The sequence below is a fragment of the Antechinus flavipes genome, chromosome 6, assembly GCF_016432865.1.
Source record: "Antechinus flavipes isolate AdamAnt ecotype Samford, QLD, Australia chromosome 6, AdamAnt_v2, whole genome shotgun sequence".
Lineage (NCBI taxonomy): Eukaryota > Metazoa > Chordata > Mammalia > Dasyuromorphia > Dasyuridae > Antechinus > Antechinus flavipes.
The window spans coordinates 209,356,921-209,377,785 of NC_067403.1; the positions used below are offsets into that span (position 1 = coordinate 209,356,921).

The 20,865-nt window shown below is 39.6% G+C and overlaps 1 protein-coding gene across 6 annotated transcripts in view; it reads right to left on the reverse strand.

The window, feature by feature from the left end:
* DENND2B (DENN domain containing 2B) overlaps nt 1-20,865 on the reverse strand; it is a 203,632-nt gene that overhangs the window by 111,438 nt on the left and 71,329 nt on the right. Inside the window, exon 1 of one of the 6 annotated variants that reach the window (XM_051965227.1) lies at nt 1,841-1,973. The exons of the other annotated variants lie outside the window; for them this stretch is intronic. The gene's annotated coding sequence lies outside the window, so the exon portion shown is untranslated. Of the gene's footprint in view, nt 1-1,840; nt 1,974-20,865 lie in introns of those variants that run through there. 6 annotated transcript variants of the gene reach the window in all.

A 20,865-nucleotide genomic window follows, 5' to 3' on the forward strand; every position in this document is an offset into this window, starting at 1 on the left:
CAGTCTCTGTCCTCAAGAAGTCCCATTCTACACAGGGAGACAAGATATTCATGCATAAATACGTACAAAATAAGTGAAAGATAATTTTAATGGTGAAGGCTTTCACAACTGGAGGGATCAGAGGAAGTACCCAAGCTAAACCTTGAAGGAAGCAAAGGAAAATCAGAGGCACAAGTGAAGAAGGACATTATACCAGGCATGAAGGTCAATCAGGGCAAAGGCACAAAGATGAGATATGGATTGCTCAGTATGAGGAACAGCCAGTTTATCTGGACAATAAAATATGGAAAGGGTAGTAATGCATCAACTGGAAAGTCAGATTGGGGCCAGGATGCATCAGGTTGCAAATGCCCATGGAGGGTTTTTGATTCAAAGGGTGAAAGGGGGTCACTGGAATTTCCTCATTAGGGAAGGAGAACTATACTATGGTAAAAATCCCTTTAGTGGCTGTGAGTGGAGTAGAGAGGGAGTTTTAAGGAAGGGAAATGAAGTAGGAGTCTATTTCAACAATCCAAGCAAGACATCACATAAGACTAAAGGAGGTGGAGGGACTAATTAGATCATAAAAGTAGAGATAAGAGAGCTAGATATGTACAGATTATACAAGACACTGAAATTTGGGACCTTCTCTATGAAGGGAAAATAGCCATCCCTTCAACAATTTGTCTCTAAATGGATAGGAGCAGCACAATGAGCTTGAAATGAGATAATATTTGTGAAAGACTTATCACCAAATCATATATCATATATATGGCAAATTCATTAATAAATGAATATTCCCTTTCCTCCCTTCTTTTAGACTAGTCATTAACTAAGTGGTACCACTTTCACAAAATTCTATCAGACTTCATTTAGACCCAAGAGAAAAGCAAAATACCTGGGTTACCAGGAAATACATACAATAGGATCTAAAATGATGTGAAGCAGAGAAGGAAAATCCTGGTTTTGGAAGAGAACAAAGCGATTACTAATCGTGAAAGAAAGGTAAGGGAAGAACCCAGAGAGATCAAGAAAAAAAAAGAAACAAATAGAACCCTAAAAAGAAATTAAAGAAATATAAATATAAGAACACTACAAGAATAAATATAAAACATATAATGTAAATGTAAGAAATATAAGAACATAAGAAATGTAAGAATAAACATAAGAAACATGTGTAAGAAATATAAATATAAGGATAAACATATGAAATATAATAGAAATATATGAATAAACATAAGAAATATAATATAAATATAAGAAATAAAAGAACATGAAATATAAATATAAGAAGAAACATAATATATGTAAGAAACATAATATAAATATAAGAAATAAAAGAACAAACAAAATAGAAATACAAGAATAAACATAAGAAATTATGTATAATATAATGTCATATATTATAACATAATTATATATAAATATAAGAAACATACCATAAGAATAAATATAATATATCAATATAAGAAGTATTAGAACAAACATAAATATAAGAATAAACATAAGAAACACAATATATTAAACATAAGAATGAACATAAGAAATATAATAAAAATATAAGAAATGTAAGCATAAACGTGAGAAATATAAGAATAAGCATAAGAAATAGAAATAAGAAATAAAAGAATAAACATGAAATATAATCTAAATATAAGAAATATAATCTAAGAATAAACAAAATGAACATTATTTATATTTATATATTACATATAAAACAGAAGCTGAGATAGAGAGATAAAGGAAGAGGCAACACAAAATGAAAAAAGAAATTTGAAAAATGACGGGAAGAGGGAGAAAACATGTCCACAACGGAGAATTATCCCCACCATCTAAGACATAAAAAGCCCACGAGACTTACCTGAAAACACAGGTCACAAAGAGAGCAATTGACACTTGCTGCTGCCATAATGTTCACAAAGAGAAATCGAGAAGGCAGCGGCTTGGCGGGCATCCCAGGAGAAGACCTGACCTCTCTGAGACCAAATCCTCTGTGAGGAAGAGACGCAAAATCCACAAAGCCAGAGCCTAATGAAATCCCTGCTCACAGGGTGTTCCCAGCCTCTCTGGTGCCAACAGCGGACTTTGCCCTTGGAATCCAGCTCCTTGGTTAGGACGCTAATCTACATGTCCTGTCCTATGTAAACACGGCTAAACACACAGAACCCCCTTAGCGCAGGGACTGCCTGCAGTCCCATAGACCTTCGTGCCAGGCGCTCAGGGCTAGGGCAGAGATTGCGGTCTTTGCACCCTGTCTTCCAGAGGATTCTCCTGCTGAGAGGCGGGTACCAACATCTCCATTTGTCCTGGGTCTACAGAGTCTGCAGAGTGAGTCAGTGACAAGATCTGGCTTGTTTAAAAGAGGAGGGCAAACGAGCACAGGTGGAAACTCCATGGGCAGCTCATCTGGACCTTACAGGAAATGTAGGAGCTGGATGAGGAGCACAGAGTTTGAACATCAACCTTGTTAATGAGACAGTGCAGGAAACCACTTCAATTTCCAAGTCTCAGTATGTCATTGTTCTTCAACACATTTCAATTAGCAGACCTCAGAAGGCTACAGTAACTTTTGGAGGCTAGAGTATAGAGTTCTCCAAGATTTCTGTTGGTATTCTGTTACAAATAAACATTTTTGGGAGGGGGTGGAGGAGGTGGAAACTACAGCATCACCGACTGTACTGTATAAGAAATCTTACCATGGAAACAATAGAAGCTTCTTTCTTTTTCCTCTGCTTTGAGCCAAATGACTCGTCCTCTCTCGAAAATTGCATGGAAACCACCTAACACCTGACTCCTATTAAAATACAAGGCATAATCATGGCAAGATAAGGTAGAAGATTCAGCCTAATCACAAAAAAACTCAACTGTATATGAAGACAGTAAAATAATCCAATCCCAAATTCCAAGCTAAATTAGGAAACTCAAATCTCAACCTTCTATAGCTGTGCAAAAAAAGCTCCTACCTAAGCAGAGTGACAGCTAAATTTATGGTTCCTGTTTAAATGGCAGACCAGATTTTATTAAAATGTTTCACGTTTTTGATTTAAGTACTGCAGCTTTATTAGATGTGGATGTGAAAATCCCTATGGTAGTTAAGGTAAACCTTTTTTTGGGGGAAAAATGTCCCTGAAGGGAAATGTTGATCTATGATTTCCTTTTTGTTCACGAAAGGGAATCAAGTTCTGCTAATCAAATACAAGAGAAGAGTTTTTCTTTAAATACCTCTGTCATCTATGACTGCCTACAGAAAACCGATTTTGAAACAAAAAAGTTACAAGATACAGGGTGGTCAGTCAGCTGGCCTAAGTGTCAAGGTCACTAGAACACCAGTTTTCTGCATGACTTTAAGCAAGTGATGTAACCTTTCTGAAAAGGTCTTTCAACCGGATGGCAAATTTCAGAAACTTCTTGAGAAATGAATTATAAAGTTAATTTTCCCCCGTTTCCACAAGGAACAGTATCTGAATTTTTCTAGTTTCAAATCTGGACACAGGGACTCTCTGACTCCTCAGCCTGTGTCTACCCTTGCCCCTCTACCAAGCTGCTTTTCCTGTAAAATAAGATATTGGTGGGGAAAGAGCACTTTGAAGGAAAAAACAAAACAAAGCCTGTAGGCAAGGTACGGATAGCTCTAACATGGTGAGGAAAGCACTGGCTTTGAGGAAAAAGTATTAAGTAAAGCCTGTGTGTGAGGTACAGGTAGCTCTAACATGGTGAGGAAAGCATTGGCTTTGGAGGAAAAAGTAAAACAAAGCCTGTGTGCGAGGTACAGGTAGCTCTAACATGGTGAGGAAAGCATGGGCTTTGGAGAAAAAAATAAAACAGTCTGTATGCAAGGTACAGGTAGCTCTAACATGGTGAGGAAAGCATGGGCTTTGGAGGAAAAAGTAAAACAAAGTCTGTGTGCAAGGTACAGGTAGCTCTAACAGGGTGAGGAAAGCATGGGCTTTGGAGGAAAAAGTAAAACAAAGCCTGTGTGCAAGGTACAGGTAGCTCTAACATGGTGAGGAAAGCACGGGCTTTGGACAAAAAAATAAAACAGTCTGTATGCAAGGTACAGGTAGCTCTAGCATGGTGAGGAAAGCATTGGATTTAAAGGAAAAAGTAAAACAAAGCCTGTATGTGTAGCCTTCTTTGTCATCTAGTCATGAGCCAGGTGACTATTTGCAAAACTCTTCACCCCTCCCCTGCCTCAGCAACACTGGATTAAGGTGATCCCTTAGGACTCTTTTTTGTTCTGAATTCTATGAGCTTAAAATCTCTGTGAGCCTACAAATTTCACCGCTAAGCCCTACCCTTGAGAATTATGATAAAGGAAGAATTGAGGGATAAATGCCATCTGACTCTCAGAAAAGGCAGGATGATATAAAAGAAAGAACTGTTGATTGAGAGTTAGGAGACCAGAGTTCCAACTCGGCCACAAATCAGCTGTGAAATCATGAGCAAATCAACTAACCTCAGTGGGCTTTAGAATTCTCAGTATCACATGCTGGTCTAGATTAGTGGGCTCTCCAAATGTTTTTGATTGTACTTCCAATCAATAAAAAACAAAAAACCTCTTGAAGAAGCATCTGTGATGTGCACACATATTTATTTATTTGTAACTTTATATATATATATATATAAAATTTAAACATATATATAATTTAAACATATATATATATTTATATATAATATGAATGTGTAAAATGCTAATAATTGCATACATCATAAAAATTGCACCAAATAGACATTTAAAAAGAAATAAAAACATTTGCTCATGTGGTTAAAAAGAAGCCTTCTTTATTGAGATGGGAGATGACCTGAACTTTAGGAAAATCTCTTTGATGGCTATGCAAAAGACAGACTGGAGAAAAGAGAGGCTTGAGTCCAAAACAGATAGGACAGGAAGGCTAGAGTCAAAAGAGATTGGACTAGGGTAGTGTCTATATGAATAATGAGAGAAGATGAGAGAGATGTGGAGGTAGAAATGAAGATATTTGTCTACAAATGGGATGAGTGGGAGTATGGGAAGAGTAAGAGAGAGTCAATAATTGAATGTGACCCTGAAGTTGTGAATTGAGATGAGCAGGAGAATGGTGGTACCCTGGACAGAAATAGAGAAGTTCAAAAAGATAATATAATGAGATCTGAGATGAATATCACAACTCATCCAGGCCGAATCATTCTGTAAAACTCTGTTCTATTCGGAATGAAAAGTAGAACTCAATCACCAGACACTGCCACAAAATCCTCTGAAGGGTGACTGATGGAACCACCCAGGTTACTTGGGAGAAAAAAAATAGGAAGAGTGGAGGGGATTGGATTTGTCCAACAATACCTATGCAGCTACCTTGGTGGATACCCAAGAAGTGGTTAAGTTATAACAATCCTAGAGCACAGTACCAGGTTCAAAAGGGGGGAAACTGGAAACTTTTCAAGGAGAAAGAAGAGGCAGAGTAGGAGAGTGATAGAAGAGAAGAGTAGGGAATAGATGTGATGGCCACAATTGGATATCACAAGGGATATGAAAAATGACCTTTCTTTCCCATTTCCAAATGACTTTGAAATTATTACTACTACTAAGACTACAAACTATGACTACTACTGATAGCTAGCATTTTTATAGCAAAGTACTTTATAAATATTATCTGATTTAAGTCTCACAACAACCCTGACAAGCTAGTCCCATTTTCCAAAGAAACAGAAGCAAACAGAAGTAAACACAGTAGTGTCTTGGACTAGATTTTTGCTCATCTTTTTAACTCTAAATTCACTATTCTAGTCACCATTGCACCCAGCTGCCTCCAGCCTCCCACATTTGAGAGACCACTGACTGACAACAACCTCAAAGATTCCTTCCAGCCTCAAAATTCTGGGATTCACTCAATGTTTTAATTTTTTTTTCACTCAATGTTTTTAGTATCTCTTCTAAATAAAATTAAGTTTGTATCCTTAAACATATTTTCAAAGTTCCAGTATGTTTGGACAATACATATATAACCTAATTACGACAGGATCTTAAATATAGTACATTTCTGGATCCACAGGATTTTATACAGGTTTTAAATCAGGTTTAGATCAGACTACTGCATTATGAAGAAGTTCACTTCAAAATAAGGCATTGTGATTTACTCAAACTCAAAGTCAAATGAAATTAATAACTTCTTTAAGATTTTCTAGATGTTGTTTTGCATATTAATACATATTTATAGTGAGTTTTATTTTTCTCCTTTCCTCAATGAATAAGGACAGGGAGGGAGAGAATTTGAAACAGAAAATAAAACTGAATTTTAAAAAAAGTTTTTTCAGCTTCCCTATCAAATATCCCTGTGGATCTCCAAAGGCCTGACCTAGAAGCTGCTTAGAAGGCTGCCCTGAACTCAGGAAAGGTTTAGAGAGAAAACCTATTCTGAGATCATTCGTTCCTGGAGAAACACAAGTCTGAGCCTCCTCAGAGGTACAAAAACTCTCAGGAGACCAAGTTAAAGTAGCCCCAGAGCTAGAGGGAAGAGCCCAGGCCAGCAGAGGTCAAGTGAGCAGTGGGCCTCCAGTATTCTTCAGGTAAACAGAAGGCTGAGTCACTTAGCTTTTAAAAATCTCGGGGGCCCTTTGGAATTTATCTGCCGGTTAACTGCTGGCCTGGAATTACAAAACTGTTTAGGAGGTTGACTAAACAATCCTTTTCAAAAGAAAAATGAAGAAGCATTTCTTCTGCTTTAATGAGAATTAAACTAAACAAAAATTTCCACTTGTTCCTCCCGGTTTTCTTTATAACCCGATCCTTGCCACTTCCCTTTGGGCTCTTACTCAGAGCTGAATTAAGAAAAACAGGCAAAGGCTAAAGCCCATCTTGCCACCCAGGACTACACAGCTGGCTTTTTTAGCACAGCTGGCTGTAACTCAAACCAGAAATGCAGCGCAGTCCAAACCCAGGAATAGATCATGGATAGTGCTGAGCAGTCCACCTTCAACATGTCCATTTGTCAGGCCTATTCTCCATTTGCTTTGGGATACGTAACTAAGGACAGGGAATAAAGAAGGTCGAAATAGAGGGGAGAAAGAAGTAGCTCTCTGCTCTTCCCTGGCTCATAGGTCATACATCTTTGCAATTATCAGTCATAGTCAAGAACCTCTTTTGGGTTTCCTGTCCATTTGTATCTCATTCGGCCTAGCAACCGGGTACTACCATAAGCCTACATCTCTCTTGACCCACGACATATAAAATGTGGGCAGATCGTCACCAAATGCTTTCCAGACTCTGGTGTTTGCCATCTTTTGCTAATTATTTTCCTGGAACGGAAATAAATCTTGAAGGTCACATTGTTGCTGCCAAGATTAAAAAAAAAAAAATCTGGCAAAAACCCTGTGCCGACAAATTTACCTCTGACAAGGAGAACAGATTTGATTTAGGAAGAAAAAATATTCCTCTAACAAAGTCTCTTTTCCATACGGAAGTCCCTATTTCTCTAAAAATATATTCAGAATTGCTCTATCCACCAATAGGTAGCTGTAGTAGTTTAAATAATCCAACAAACAAGGGGCCGGGATCTCAGTTCAAACTAGAAGGCAGAAGCTGACAGTTTGGTTTTTAAGGCCTCAAGAGCCCTAAATGATAAACAGCTTCAATCTGAAAGGAAAGGGAAAAATAAGTTAAATACTCCCAAGAATTCCCAACTCTGCCCCCATCCTGATTCAGGATCCTAGGCCTATAAATTGGCTCTGCTGATAAGACAGCCTTTCCCTGTATGTTTTTTAACTGGTGATAACACTGCAGCTGAGTGCATACTTTAGTATGCACTTCAAAGTGATTTTAAGGACTTAAGATACATAAGCAAATAGAACAGCAAATTTTTCTGTTTCCTCCTAAAAGGAAGGAGATATGAGCACTTGGTGGTAGATGTAGGAGAAACATAAAACCCAAAATTATTCTCACTTATTCTGAGATCTTCATCCTAAAGGGAAAACTTCCAAAGGATGCTCCCCTCTTCTCCATCTCTATATCTCATTCTTTGCTATAAGTAGCAACGTCCCCTGCAGGATCATTAGATTCAGCACCCTTTAGAAACTTCGCTCACAGGGGACCAGTCAACTCCCCCAAAACAGCCATCACTCTTCCCAACCTGATTCTTCCTTCCCTGCAATTTTCATTTTCCTTCCTCCTCCACCCTCTCATCTCTACCCCTCCACTCATCTTCCACCCCCAACCCTGAAACTTCAATCCACTGCCCAAAGCATCACTGACTAGAAGCTACATATCAGGGTTCTAATTGTCCAGATGGAAGCAATTGTTGCACACTTTGTCCTGGGCCTGACTCCCCATCTTGTTTATTTATTTGTTTCTTTAACAGAGTAGTTAGGGCCTGTTAACTGGCTGGGAAATTGGTCCTGCTCTGCTGACACAAGAGGTACTTCTCCCCAAGAAGCAGATAAAGGGAAAGCCTTCCTGTGTCCCAACAATGGGCAGATCTGCAGCTGTGGACCAAGACACTTAGCAGTGTGCCTCTGAGATGAGTAGCTGTAAAGGAACTGGAGGAATTATTCCTCAGCACAGAACCTCATACCTTAAGTGCTCAAACTTTCTTAAGTATGAAGAAACAGAATGATGGTTAATCAAAAAGGCATTATAAATCTCTCCATCCAATTAAACTGAAAATGATAGTGCTGATTTTTAGGCTAAGTTAGGATAAAATGGAAATTAAACAGTCTTAGCAACAACCGATCAATAAATGAAACTTGCAAGCTCTCTGATTGAGGAGACTTTCTGACCGACATCTTTCTCTCGGTCAGAGATCTTTTGCAAGGCTTCTACCAGTAAGCCAACAGGCCCTGTGGCTATGAGAAATAAATCCAGATGTTTGCTAAAGCCAAAATAAGATCTGGCCATTAACAAATATTTGAGTGACTACAACATGCAAAACACTTTGCCAGGCACTATAGCAGATCTAAGACATAACGTGGGCTCTGCCCTCGGGACCTCATAATTTTGTTGAGAAAATAAGACGTAAGAAAACATTAATAAGAATATCAGACGATACAATGAGATGAATAAGACCCCAGCAAAAAGACCAATAGGGAGAGACAATTGACAGAGTAAGGCTTTTGTTGAATTTAAGTGGAACCTACCTCGCTGAATCCCCACAGCTATTCTCTGAGGCAAACAGGGAGAACACTGCCAGGATGATTTTGTGATTCCTTGTGGGATTCCTTGCCTTGACAAAATTATCATAACCCCACCGAAAGTAAAGTTATTTTTTTCCTATAAAAGAATCTACTGGTACCCCATTTCTTTGCAGGTTCACTAGGAACTACCCACCTTATGGCAGCAAGTTCTCTAGGATCTTTGCCCGCTTTATGGCATCTTTCTCCTTGATATAGCTCATTTCTTTTAGGGTTACCCCAGCAGGCAATGGCGGAATCATTTCTTCCCCCTGGTTAATTGTGAGTTCTGATAAGGAACTTAGCAAATCTTTGTCTCTTGATTTGGAGATGGTCTAATTCTTTTAAGACATCTTACGACATCCACAGGAAACCCCAATATATTTTGCGATTCAACCCCTCAGATGCTCAACATTTGGTGAATTATATGGTCAGAGTTTTGAAGCCTCAATATATTTTGGGGGAGTTCAGCACTTCTATATCCCCGTAACCCATCAGATATATCCTAGTTATTATTAAATGAGGTAGGCAGAGAAATACTTTGGGAATTGAGGAACAGGAGAAAGCCTGGGACTTAAGAAAGGGAATCTTCAGAGATGAGATGATTTTTTTGTTTGTTTATTTCTGGCTGAGGTAATTGGGGTTAAGTGACTTGCCCAGGGTCACACAGCTAGGAAGTATTAAGTGGCTGAGACCAGATTTGAACTCAGATCTTCCTGACTTCAGGTCGAGTGCTCTATCCACTGTGCCATCCAACTGCCCCGATGAGATGATTTTTAGCTGGAGCTTGAAGGATGTACAAGATCAAGACAAAGTGAAGGCTGTATATTCTAGGAAGAAAGGAGGTACAAGGGAGTGGCAAGAATACAAAATGCCATTTGAAGGTGAATGAGAAGAGTGACAGGAATGATTGCTTTGTGCAGGGGAGAAATTTAAGTCAACAAAATTCATCAAATATTTATTAATCAAATACTGGGTGCCAAGTGCTGCATAAATGTTGTCGATGCAAGGAGAGAGATCATCCAGATAATACCTTCAAGGAAAGGAGAGAGAGGTAAGTGCTAAAGAATATTGGGAGATTCGGCTGGCAAGATAGATAGCACCAGATTGTCAAAAGCTTCGAGGAAGGACAAGGAGAATCACAGCAGAAAATCCTAGGAAACCTGAAGGAGAGGGCTGATATCCCTACACCACTTAGCAGTCTAGACCAGGCTTCTTAAACACTTTCCATCCATGACCCTTTTACTTGAGAAAATTTTACAAGAACCCAAGTATATGAAATAGGTATACAAATCAAACATTTACTGATAATAAATCACGACTTAGCAATCCTTACATTCAGTTATAAGATCCCACATGAGGTCACAATTTCAGAAAACTGGGCTTTAGGATTTCTTTCCCCTTTAAAGATCAATGAGAAGAAAGCCCAGTTCTGGATGCTCAGGTGGTAATGGTCACTCCAGAGCAGCTGGCCAGTTACTGGCCAGGAATAAATGAACTGGAAAATGCAAACTGTTTGTATGCAAGAAGGATGGTCTAAATTCTCTTTAATTTTAGAGGTTAGCCAGTTGAATCCCTCCCAAGTCCTCCTCCCATTTTTAAGATGAAAGTACTGTTTAAGTGACTGGTCCTTGGTCAAACATTGTAAATTCCTGTAGGTGTTTGATTGTTCTCTTTCCTGCTCTCCCTTAGATTGTAGGTCCGAGAGAGTAGAGAATGTTTCTTTACTTTTTGCTTTTCTTTGCTTGCCATATAGAAAGTACTTAACAAAAAAATCGAGCCATATAGAGACCCATTCCTTGAAAATATCATCTATATGGCTCGATTTTTTTGTTAAACAAAAGCCTTAGATATGAACAATTTTGAGATGATGAAACTGAAATTATTTCTACCCATATGAAAAGATGTTCCAAATCATTATTGATCAGAGAAATGCAAATTACGATAGCTCTGAGGTACCACTACACACCTCTCAGATTGGCTAAGATGACAGGAAAAAATAATGACAAATATTAGAGGGGATGTGGGAAAACTGGAACACTGATACATTGTTGGTGGAATTGTGAATGGATTCAACCATTCTGGAGAGCAATCTGGAATTATAACCAAAAAGTTATCAAACTGTGCATACCCTTTGATCCAGCTGTGTTTCTACTGGGCTTATACCCCAAAGAGATACTAAAAAAAGGAAAGGAACCTGTATGTGCAAGAATGTTTGTTGTAGCCCTCTTTGTAGTGGCCAGAAACTGGAACTGAATGGATACCCATTAACTAGAGAATGGTTGGGTAAATTGTGGTATATGAACTTTATGGAATATTATTGCTCTGTAAGAAATGACCAACAGGATGATTTCAGAAAGGCCTGGAGAGACTTACATGAACTGATGCTGAATGAAATGAGTGGGACCAGGAGATCACTATATACTTCAATAACAATACTATATGATGATCAATTCTGATGGATGTGGCCATCTCCAGCAATGAGATGAACCAAATCAGTTCCAATTGATCTGTGATGAACAGAACCAGCTACACCCAGAGAAAGAACTCTGGGAAATGAATGTGGACCACAACATAGCATTTGCACTTCTTTTGCTATTGTTCGCCTGCATTTTTGTTTTTCTTCCTAGGTTATTTTTACCTTTCTAAATCTGATTTTTCTTGTGCACAAATTCTTGTGAACGGTATAAATATGTATACATATATTGTATTTAAGATATACTTTAACATATTTAACATGTATTGGTCAATCTGCCATCTGGGGGGGAGGTGGGTGGAAGGAGGGGAAAAGTTTAAACAGAAGTGAGTGCAAGGGTCAATGTTGGAAAATTACTCATGCATATGTCTTGTAAATAAAAAGCTATAATAAAAAAATTAAATTTAAAAAAAAAAAGCCTTAGGCCAACTTGTCAGAATGGTAGAATTTCAGTCATGGACTTTCACCAAGGCCATTCCCCAACATGAACCAACAGGCAACGTCTGGCTTCCGGCTGGTCTTGCTGTACCTGCTCTTTTATTTCCCAACATAATGGGTTCAAGGTGAAAACCTACAAACTCCAGAGGAGACCACAAATGAGTTTTGAACTTTCTCTTCCTCTTCCCTTTATGCAAATGGTCTTTTGGTCTCTTTATATCTTTGAATTATCAAAAGAAACCCAAAATGCCCGCAAGGTCTTTGGTTAGCACACTGTGTTAGGCAGGGTCAGCCTAAGCCTCCTCCCTCCCCTGAGGACCATGAATGCAAACTCCTTTCAAAGGTGCTCAGTTCAGTTAATATGACTCTTCATTGACCCCATCTGGGGTTTTCTTGGCAGAGGTATCTCTGTCCCCCTCCACCCTCTTTGCAGAGGTTAGCCATTTCCTTCTCCAGACCATTTTACAGAGAAGGAAACTGAGTCAGACAGAGTTAGGTGACTTACTCAGCGTCTCACAGGCAATATTTGAACTCAGATTTTCCTGACTCCAGACTCAGAGCTCTACCCACTGCACCACCCAGCTGCTCTTGCAAACAACAGCTAACATTTATATGAGATTTCCAAAGTGCTTTACCCTTCTTATCTTATCTGTTTGATTTAGTCCTTTACCAAAGACCAAGAGCATGGCCCAGGCCAAATTCTAGAACTATAAACACAAAGTCAGCGATCTTGAAGGATCCAAAAAAACCTCTTCTCACTTTGAAGCAAATTAAAGAAATGGGAAAGATCTGGATTTGGATGGGCAACCTTGGCTCAACCCTTGTTCAAATCCTAACTTCACCCCTTGCTACTTGTGGTTCTTTGAACAAGTCATTTGATTTCTCAGTGACTCAGTTTCCTTTTTTTTAAGGTGGTGGGTCTCTAAGGTCCCATTTAGCTTTAAATTTATAAACCTGGCCTGTATACAATAATCCCTGAGATACCGTGATGGGTTTTGGTCAACAGAGAATACAGAAAGAAAGAGAGGGGTGAAACTGAGTTAAACATGGGAAGGAGTATTTATCGAGAAGCTAAGTAGTGCTGGACCTGGAGTCAGGAAAATGCCTACTAGCTGTGTGATTCTGGGCAAGTCCCTTAACCCTAAGGTTTGCCTCAGTTTCCTTATCTGTAAAATGAGTTGGAGAAGGAAATGGCAAACCACTCCAGCATCTTTGCCAAGAAAACCCCAAAAGGATAAATGAAAAATCGTACATGACTGAACAACAACAAAGGAATATTTATCCTTGAAAAAAAAAGTTCTCACTTGTCACTATGAATGTGAATTCTTTGGAAACATTTCCCAGAATAGTTGAGCTGACTTATCAGGTGTGGCAAGGGGAATCCCTGCCTCCCCATTTCCTTTTATTCAAGTACTAGCACATCCATGTTCTCCTCTACCTCCCAACTTCAAACCTCTTCCAGCTGGTCATCAGGTACATTTTGCTTTGTAAGATCTGAATTTGAACCCCAACTCTGCTTCCAACTGTCACCTCAGAAAAGACACTTAACTTTGGCAGGTCCAAGCATCTCTAAAATGAGGAGTTTAGATCATATGAGATCTATGACCCCAAGTCATAACCAATAATAAAATATAAGTCAGATACCATTTAGCCCTTAAATTTGAGTTTAAGGCCCAAGAAATCATTTGTTAATGCAACCACAGGCGATGATGAGCTGAAAGTTAGATATAACAACTTCCTACTGCTTGAGTTCTAGAAGCTGATCATTCTGTATGGTCCCTGAATGATGCTATCAATATCCCAATGGTCCTTGGCAGAAAAAAGGTTTCCCAGCCTGACTTAGCCTTTTAAAAAGCAGGGATTGTTTTCTGCCTTTCTATGATCTCCAATATTTAACAGTTCCTGGCATAGTGGGGGTGCTAAATTAATACTTGATTACTTGGCTGGTTGACTAAGGGCACCCACACTCAGACACAACCTACCCTCAAGGCATCAACCTGGAGCCAGCCAGAAACAGACTGAGGAACTCCTGCCCCAGAAGGCAGAATCAGCCCTCCTTTCCACCCAAGTTAAGGGGATTTTTGTTAGGAGGAAATCTGAACTGAAGCCAGCTTTATGAGCTGACAGAGCGGGGGCTATCCATATTGATACAATCCCAGAAAAGCAGCCCCATTGCTGTGGATCACAATGGCTGAAGTTCTACCCTCCTTGATTCTCTTCGGGACTTGGAAGTTTGTGCTTTCCAGAAGTCCCCTACTAAAATGTTACATCTCCCCCAAAGCCATTAATAACTAACCTCAACACCTTACTGCAGATTAATGTTAGAAGAGTAACAAGTCACTGGAAAATCAAAACAGAACGGGATGCAGAGGAACAAGGGTAAGGGTAGATATAGCAGGAATACCAGCAGGAAGAAGAAAAGATGGGTGATTTTATGGAGGATCAGTCCAGCAATGAACAGTCCATCTGGATCCTAACAATACTGGGAGCATTCAAGAGGGAAAACTGGAGTATCTTGGTTTCTCTGGTCTTACACCTGGAGGGTTCATCAAGAATCCTATTCTAAGTGGGAAGAAAACAGCCCAAGCCCCCAAAGACTTTTGTTCATTCATTTATTTGTTTTGGTTTTTTGGAAGTAATTGGGGTTAAGTGTTTGTGGAGGGTCACACTGCTAGTAAAGTATCTGAAGCTGGATTTGAACTCAGGTTCTCCTGACTGCCCTATTAAATCATTTAATAAATAATAAGTACCTACCCTTTGGAGACTTTATAAGAAGCACTTTGGGGAGAGAAGTGATGAGAGTTTCCAGCCTTTAAAGAGATTATATAGAGCAGTTAAGTGGCTTAACAGGGAGAATATGAGGCCTGAAGTTGGGAAAATCTGAATTCAAATGAGCCTCAGATATACAGTATCTGGGTAACCCTTGACAAGAAAATTCTGGACTTAAATTCTGTTTACCTCAGTTTCCTCATTTGTAAAAATGGGGATAAAAAAGTAAACCAACCTCTGTGAGGATCAAATGATATATTGTAAAGTACTTAGCAAAATCCTTGGCACATAGTAAGCACCCTATAAATATTATCTATCAATATTTCCCAGGAAATTTTCCATTCCCCAGGTATACTAGGGAGCCAAGCAAAAGGCGTGTAAGAAGTCTGGAAAAATAGGATGAGATCAGGTTGTACAGAGTAGTGAATGCCCCGCTTAAAATTAGAAATTAGAAATTCACTTTGGCAGCAGAGCAGAGGAATCCCCATAGATTGGGGAGAAATATGAGACGGAGCATTAGGAGGACACTTCTCCATGAGCCCAAGAAGTGTTGACAGCTTGAACCAGGGGGAGGGGGACACACAAGGAGGAGAACAAGGGATTGAGATGTCATAAAGAAGGAAGTGACAAAATCTGAAAACAGATGTGATATGGAGAGCAACCAGAGTGTCAGAAAAGCCCACTCTGCTGTTGTTGTTCAGTCATTTCCAATTCTTTGTGACCCCATCTGGAGTTTTCTTGCAAAGATACTGGTGTGGTTGGCCATTTCCTTCTCCAACTCATTTTACAGATGAGGAAACTGAGGGAAACAGGGTTAAAAGACTTGCCCAGGGTCACCCAGGATAAATATCTAAGGTCAAAGATGAATTCAGGTTTTCCTGACTCCGAGCCCAATGCTAGCTGAGCAGATTCCAGATGAGACAGTTGGAATCCAGTCATGCTCCCAGCCCATGTCTCCATCTTACAAAGCCACCCAATAAGTCTGGTTTTCTCTCGGGTGTCAGCTTTTAACCTCCGGTCCTTTGAGAATGTCCAGCTTCCCCTGGACAATGGCAAAGTAAGGTCGTAAAAGTATAGAATAAAGAGTATGAAGGAACCTCAGGGCCTTCTACACCAACCCCCTTTCATTTTATACATGGGGAAACTGAAGCCCCCCAAAAGCTGAAGGGACTTTCTTGACCTTATCCAAGTAACAATTAGTACTTCTGGGATTTGAACCCAAACCCACTGCTTCAAATGCAACCTCTCTCCTGCTGTATGATCCCGTCCTTTCTGGATGGTCCTCTACACCCTTCTTAAATTGTGGGTTGTGACCTCATGTGGGACCTCATAACTGACTATCGAGGTTGTGAAATTATAATTTATTACTGGTAAATGTTTAATTTGTACACCTATTTTATATACCTATAAACCCAGGGATTGAGTAAAACTTTCTTGGGCAAAAAATGGGTTGGAAGTAGAAAAAGTTTCAGAAGCCCTACCTAGACACAATTTTTAAAAATTCATTTCAGGAAACTCCAGGCCCATCTGAATAGCTATCTTCTCTCTCAGGTCCTTATCAATAGATTATGCAACAAATATTTATTACACACCTACTATCACTCAATCAAGTATTTGTTGCCAACCAGCATTTTTATTAAAGGTCTACTATGTGCCAGGAAGTGTGCTAAGGCTGAAAATACAAATGTAACAAATGAGAATGATCTCTAATCTCAGGGAATTTATGTTCTAATATGACTACAAGAAATGAGTGTGTATATATGTATTTCCCTGTGTACATGTCTGTGTATATATACATAAATATGTGTATGTATAAAAACACACATATAATTCTCATATATATCTAAATATAAATATATGAGAATTCTATGTAAAATAAATATAAAGAGAATATATTCAAGGGAGTTAAGTAACCAGTCCTTGAGGAAAGGAGCTATCAGTTGGGGGAGGCTCAGGAAGGACTGACTTCCTGCTGCCTGAGCTATGTCTTAAAGGAAGAAAGGTTCAAAGAGAAGGGACCCACATTGTACAGAAATATTTATGGAAGCACTTTTTTTGTCATCACAAAGAACTGGAGACAAAGTGCCAGTCAGCTGGAGGTCGGCTGAATGAATCACAGCATATGAAGATAATGGAATACCATTTTTAACAAATAATAAACACAATGCTTTCCAGTAAACCCGGGAAAACTATGAGATGCAGAGTCAAGTTTAAGGAGAATCTGAGGAACAATTTATCCAAGGACCTAAGGAAGGAAAATCTGATCCAAGAGGAAACTATCAAAACTTGATCAGACTAAAGGCGGAGAAATGACGCTTTCAAACATGGGCAATGCATTGATGTGTTTGGTTGGATGATACTTATTAGTTCTTCAGGGGAAGGGCTGCTGGGTAAGGATAGATAAGGAAAGAAAATAAAGAAAGAAAGTGTCAATTCTACATTAAAGAAACATGCAAGAGACAGCAGAAATAAGTTGAGAAAATGAACACACAAACAAGGCCATTTGATTATTACTGTGCTGAATTTAATATGCACCTCGAAAAAGAAAAATTGTGGCTAACTAAAAGTTCTCAATTTTATATATAACCCTCTTTACTGCTCTTTATATCTTGGGACGTTCCCATTTGACGATTATTAAGTTATTTATCCAAAAGAACACTCTGAGGGAAAGAGAGATCACTGGTAACCCTGGAGAGAGCCATGAGGTCAGAAGGCAGATGGCAGAGGGTTAGGAGTGAGCAGAGGAAGTGGAGGCAATGGCTTTGGCTGAGAAAAGAAGGGAGATGAGAATTAGTGGCGATGATGGTTGGGTTTTCGGGATGGAGGAGACCTGGGCGTGTTTGCAGGCAGCAGGGAAGAAATCAGTAGATAAAAGAAAGAGGATTAAAGGAATGAGAGGAGGAACAATCTGCTGGAGATGAGAAAGGCAAAAAACAGAAACGAAAAAAAATCTTCCTTCTGCTGATCATGGCTAAATTAATTCTTACTTTCCTTGTTCCCTCCGGATCAAGCGCCAAGTTCACCTTTTAACTTTCTCCTTTTGTTTTGCTTTCTGTCAATCTCCCGCCCGTCAGTGTGGGCACAGACAAAGTATGTACACATGGAGTGGGGGGCTGGCCCGGTCATTGTGGTGGAGTGGGAGGAACAAAGGGCTGATAAGTCGAGAAAAAACATCGCGTCCTCCTGATTCTAGTCCAGTGCCTTGGATTCAAGGATCTGAGGTACTTGTGGGGGAGACCTCGGGGAGAAATCTACTCTGGTTAGCAAGAGATCTACAGAGAAATGTATGATCCACTTCTACTTGTATCATGTATTTTCTTTGGGATTAATTTCCAATTAATTTTTGATCTATTTTTGGCCTTTTATTGCATCATGATCTGAAAAAAATGCTTTGTAATGTATTTTCAAGAGATACAATGTAATAATAATAATAATAAATATATAAATACATTTAACATATTGGATTACTTGCCATCTAGGGTAGGGGGTGGGAGGAAGGGGGGGGGAATTTGAAACACAAATCCTTACAAGGCTTTGTAAGGGTCAATGTTGAAAAATAAAAAAACAAAAAGCTTTAATAAAAGAAAAGCAAAGAAAAAGATACAGTGTAGCAGAATCAAGGAAAGCAGTGGAAGGCTGGGGGGGGGAGGGAGGGGAAGATGGAGGGAAAGAAAGAGAAAGACATTTTCTTAACATCCTCCTCTTTTCCCCAAACACACACTATACATGAGAAGTAAAATTTAAGGTAAGTGCAGGCCCTCCAGCTTCCCGGCATCAGTGACTTTCAGAGCATACCATCTTGAAACAAATCCATGAAACGCTCCCCAGCGCCATACCACAAAGCACACACAATAATGCAAACTTGCCCACAGGCTAAAAAAAAAAAAGTCAACAACAATTCTTTCAAATTTTGCCAGATGGTCATTTTTCTCAGCAGTTCCCACTACCCCCCACCTCAATGCATTTCTCAATCCCTCCCCATTTCTTCCCATGGTCCCTGAACTCAAAGAACCCAATTATCATCCTGTAGCCAATAGGCAAGTCTCATACTGACCAATGCAGTATCTTCTTGGTAACTTACATCCTTAGGGCAGCTTTTCTCAATTTTTTTAGTCTCCAGACCCCTTTATAGTCTCAAACATTTTTGAAGGCTTCCCCCAAAGAATTTTTGATTACACCAGTTATTACTAGCAATATTTACCATGTGATAAAAATAATTTTGACCCTAACCCCCCCCAAAAGGGTGTTGGGGATCTGAAGACTTCCCCCAAAGAATTTTTGATTACACCAGTTATTACTAGCAATATTTACCATGTGATAAAAATAATTTTGACCCTAACCCCCCCCAAAAGGGTGTTGGGGATCCCTCTCTGGAGAGCCACATTTTGAGAAGGACTGTCTTAAAAAGTTACAAAGAAGAAACAAGAATGTTACTTTATTAGTCTACTAAGGAACTCAGAGGGTTCCAAACTGTGACTCACCTCTGGGGGAGCAGAGATGGTCATCGGATCATAAATCTGTACTGGAAGGGGCCTTCTAGTCCCTTTTCTTGCAGATAAAGATGACTAAACCCTACCCAGAGAGATTAAGTAATTTGCTTGGGGACAAAGAAAGTAAGAATCAGAGGCAGCATTTGAATCCAAGGCCTCTAACAGTATGCATATATATTTTTTTTTACTATACCTACTTCTGAAGCTGCCAGCCCAGAGGGGAATCGCTGTAACCCCAAACCCAGCTGGGAGTAAACAGCCTGATTCATGGAAGGAGGGACTGGCACAGCACCAAGAACCCCACAGCTCAGGCACTGAGCTTCCCAGACACCACCTCCAGGCAAAGTTGACTGGTTGTTCTCCCGGTCCACAAAATAAAAAAGGGCTAGCAGGGTGGAAGAAAAATTCATAATCCCTTTTACTGTTCCACCCACTGAGCCTGATCTCCCTCAATCTCAGTAAGCAGACCTGTGATTCCTCTCCCTGGCAGGGAGGTCCTATGGCCTCGTGGTCTCACTTTAACATGTTCCACTTCATTGATTCATTTTCTCTTTCTCTCTCTCTCTCTCTCTCTCTCTCTCTCTCTCTCTCTCTCTCTCTCTCTCTCTCTCTCTCTCTCTCTCTCTCTCTCTCTTCTCTCTCTCTCTCTCTCTCTCTCCTCTCTCTCTCTCTCTCTCTTCTCTCTCTCTCTCTCTCTCTCTCTCTCTCTCTCCCTCCCTCCCTCCCTCCCTCCCTCCCTCCCTCCTTTTCTCTCTCTCTCTCTCTTTCCTATTTAACTCCCAAAGAACTCTTTTCCTAAAAGGGGAATACTCACTGAAGCAGAACCTCAATCCCACTTCATTCTTCAGGCTGTCCCTCCATGAGCAGGCCCCTCAGCAACACTCAGCCAGCTAAACAATCACAACTATATCCCAAAGAACCAACGTAGGAAACCAGGGACTTTTCTCCCTGCTAGCCTTCTCACTGTGCAGTCTGGCTTGCTGGCTGATCCTCCATCCCTTTGGAGAAGTCAAATGCTCTCTCTGAGATTCTCTCTTCCATATTACAAACTTCCTACTCAAAATTAAAATGGGGAACCTCCAGGGGTGATGAACTCCCCATAGCTGGACGTGTGTGTAAGTACAGGTTCAAAGACCACTTAAGGATGGTGTTAAAACAGTTCATGTTTTGGTTGAGGGTTGGATTTGAAACCATTGAAGGGCCTTTCCAAAGGAAATTCTGTGATACTACAATTTCATTTCTTTTTTTTTTCTTCTTAATAATAGCTTTTTATTTTCAAAATACATGCAAAGATAGTTTTCAACATTCTCCCTTGCAAAATCTTATGTTCCAAATTTTTCTTCCTTCTTTCCCCTTATCCCCCCCTTCCCTAGATAGCAAATAATCCAATATAAGTTAAACATATGCAATTCTTTTAAAAAATATTTACACATTTATTTGATTTCATTTCTATGACTAGACTAAGCCAGGGAGGAGAAACAACAACTTATCAGCTCTCCATACATCTCAATACATTTATCTTTTTAAGAGAAGGCTTTCCTAAGAGTGGCACTGATACCTGTTAGTTAAAAGACA